The sequence below is a fragment of the Antrostomus carolinensis genome, unplaced genomic scaffold, assembly GCF_000700745.2.
Source record: "Antrostomus carolinensis isolate BGI_N321 unplaced genomic scaffold, ASM70074v2 scaffold4950, whole genome shotgun sequence".
NCBI lineage: Eukaryota > Metazoa > Chordata > Aves > Caprimulgiformes > Caprimulgidae > Antrostomus > Antrostomus carolinensis.
Window position 1 is genome coordinate 1 of NW_010287583.1, and position 3,398 is coordinate 3,398.

The 3,398-nt window shown below is 47.7% G+C and overlaps 1 protein-coding gene across 1 annotated transcript in view; it reads left to right on the plus strand.

The window, feature by feature from the left end:
* The first annotated feature begins 63 nt into the window (after nucleotides 1-63).
* PLEKHF1 (pleckstrin homology and FYVE domain containing 1) overlaps nucleotides 64-3,398 on the plus strand; it is a 5,370-nt gene continuing 2,035 nt past the window's right edge. Inside the window, exons 1-2 of the mRNA XM_010163351.2 lie at nucleotides 64-155; nucleotides 921-928. The gene's annotated coding sequence lies outside the window, so the exon portion shown is untranslated. The remainder of the gene's footprint in view (nucleotides 156-920; nucleotides 929-3,398) is intronic.

The window sequence follows — 3,398 nt, forward strand, 5'->3', positions numbered from 1 at the left end:
CAAAGATGTGCAAGAGCCACAACTGAGCTCGGGCTGTCAGCTGCTGGTATTGGTGGCATCACTCTGAGCTCCTCGAAAGCCACCGCTCAGCCGTCCCCTTGCTCTGGTCCTACATGCCAGAAGTCCTGGCCATGCTGAGCAGCAGCGACAAGAAAGTCAGTAGCTCGGTTAGTCTGTAACCCGCCGGGACTGGTGGCATTTCTCAGTCAAAGGCGTAATGTGACCGTCATTCCCAAGACATACATGTGCTGAATCAGGTTCCTCATGAGCATGGCTGGAAGGGGGTTGCCAGAGCCTGCCCCCCTTCTTCCCAGTGGCCCAGCAGTTACAGTGTGCCAGGAAAGAGGGAGAGGCAACCTGAAATCACCTCTGGCAGGAAAGGAGAGGAACTATGTTTTTCTTGCTATAAATGCCTGCTGTGGATAAAAGGTGGCTGCATCCTGCTTGCTGTGCTTGGTGAGGGAAAGCTTACACCAGCCCTGACTCCAGGAGAGACTTCTCAGCTGAGCAAAGCAGAAAGAGGGAGTAAGCGAGAGCTGCAGAGAGATGAGGCTCAGGGCATTTTCTGCTGGCAGACCTCAGCAGTCAGATCTCAGTGTGCCGATACTCAGGGACCATCCCTTGCACGTGGTATGCGTTAGGTATGCAATGGATACCAAGACTGTCAGTTCTTTTTGGCAGTAAGAACTGAAGAATCAGGTAGAACAGCTCACTACGTGGCTGCGCCTAAGCCTTAGATACATATGGGCTTGAAAAACATACCCCGGACTCGCTGACCCAGGAGCTTAAGTTGAAATGCTCTGCCTGGCATGCATCAGCGTGGCTGTTTATAATCACAAGTGAACAAGAGCTCGTTGTGAAAAGACGTGGCTTGCTTAGTTCTGGAGTGCAGGGCCAAATAGTACTTTTTAAATTCTGAGTATCGGTTGTAGTCACTGCATAATATTTGATCACTTGCCAAAACAACAGATCTTGATGAAAAAAACCACAACCCCAAACTGTGCCATGCCAAAAACTCCTGTCAAAAGTAAAGTACATCTTCCCACCCTCATTTCAACTGTGTCAGCTTTAGGCCCACGTGCATACGTATCTCTTGGTAATAAGCATGGTAACCCTGTTGACCTGACAGGACAAACTTGAACAAACAGGGGAAAAAGTATTTACCAAAATTAATCAAATAGATTAGAATTTATATCCTCATTTTTATATCTCATCACTGTTGTTCCAAAGGAAGAGGCTTGCAGCAAAGGAGTCCATAATAACACTCAGCAGCTATCTATATTTCCCAAATTCACATAGTACTTCCATTCCAAAGCCAAATCAAATATTATACGCAGTGAGTCACAATATAAACATGAAATTGGTTTGTATGTGGTTACTCAAGCTGAGTGCTATCTGGAATTCTGGGCAGGATTGATCTGGTGTGTGCTGGGATGAGACTAGTCAGTCACCCTCTGCAGTTGGTTGTTTCTCCCCCCCCCAGCTGAAAAGGGAGCACGTAGAGGGATAGAGGTAGTTGTCCAAGTCTAAAGGTAGGCGATAGGAATCCCACCCCTCCTGGTTTTTTTACTGCTTAACATGTGTACGTGCTGTTCTCCAGTCATTTACACCTGAGGGGAGAGAGGAAGAAAAATGTTCCTCTTTGCTTCTCTGGGAAAACTCCTTTGGGAAATACCCTGGGCTAAAGCAGCAGCTGACACTTTTCATCTTAGCAGGGAAGATTTTCCCAGACCAGAGTTAGCTTTTCTTTGGTTAACTTGTGGCATTTTAAGTAGATAACAATCCAGAGGCTGGAGGAATAAGGACATAACCTGCAGGTGGAAGTGTGATGTGTAACAAGAGCTCACTTTAATTTCTCTCACATTGCAGGACTGTGTCCAGCCCCTGTCCAGCCCCTTTCCCTTTGTTCCACACAGCAAGTCCAAATCAATACAACAGCTGAAGCTTTCATGGCAGCAGGGCTTGCACTGCTCTTTGAAAATGAGCTTATGTTTCCTGGCTCTTTGCAGGCATGGTCTTTTTATCTGACAAAATGTTTTCATTTCCACTGGGATCTGGTACTCAGAGATCCCTAGAAATAGAGTTGTCTCAAGTACCATACTTGCTGGAGAGATTAGACCATGCTTCTAAAATACATAAAATAAAAGTAAGAAAGAGGCGCAGGCAAAGAGCTGGGGCTCCATAACCCAGAAATACAAGGAAGCGAGACTGGTGGGAGCAGGATTAACTGCTTTGGTTTATCCCACTTGGTATTATTGCTGGTGCCAAAAATTCTTTACAGTATTTTGTTGCTTTTGTAGTCTTTCCACACCAAACTTCCCAAGTGTCATTTCAGTTTTTCTTTTTCCTTTATTATTCTGCGTGCTCATCTTGCTCTTTCACTGAAGAGCTCCTCATCCAGGGATTTGTTTGTAAGAAACCCTGAGAGACCACGTCCCAGGGTAGGTAAGACTACGGGTATTCAGAGACAGGGAACTTGGTGTTCAGTTGTGGACCATAGTTGTCCCTGCCTGTTTGTTCTTTAGCTTTGTTTGTGTATTTAAGAGGGAGAAAAAACACATTCTGCATTGTTGTAATTCAGAATTGATTTGAATGTATGTCCTGCAGCAGAGCAGCTCCTGCGATGCGCAGGTCTGCTGGGGCTGACAGATCAAGGAGGGGAACGGAGCCTTTCTCCTCTCCAGACAGCAAGTCACATATCCCTTTGCACAGCTTCTGCGTGTCCGTACTGGAACGGCGCGTTGGTTGGGGCATGACTTCAGCCCCTGCTTGTGGCATCACACCCCACCTGGCTGCAGCAGGCCCCTGCTCAGAGCATTGCTGTTAATTGCACATTGCCCTCCACACTGCAGAACAGACATGTGAGTGGAGAGCTTGGCACTGTCCAACTCCATCAAATCTGATCTGGCACTTTGAGACCCCGAAGATACGCGTCCTCCAGAGGAAGTTGGAGGCCTTGGGACCCTCCCTCTAATTTGAGGGAGACCTTGAAGAAGCCAGCTCTTCAGGAGCACTGGCCACACAATGCTTCTCGGAGAAAGCTATTTCTGCAGGGTAGGTCGTTTCATTCAGGTCCCCCAGGGCTAAACCAGCACCTTAGCTTTGTGCAGGACACCCCAGCCTGCTCTAGAGAAGAAAATTCTGGGGACTCGGAGGAATTGACCAGTTTTTGTCAGATAGCTCAGGCAAGACATAAGCAGCATGCAGCAGCCTTGAGCAGTGGCTCTGTGGTTTCCCTCCTGGCATACCGAAAGGGTGATTTGGGGTGAAGGGGAAGGGAAGAGTGCAAATCATCATTGTCCCAAACACACAGGACCAGGTGTGTTGTGTTCCTCCTCTTCCCTTTCCTCTCCAGCTTCCATGGCTACAGGGTCTCTGGACAAGGACAGGGAAGGGGG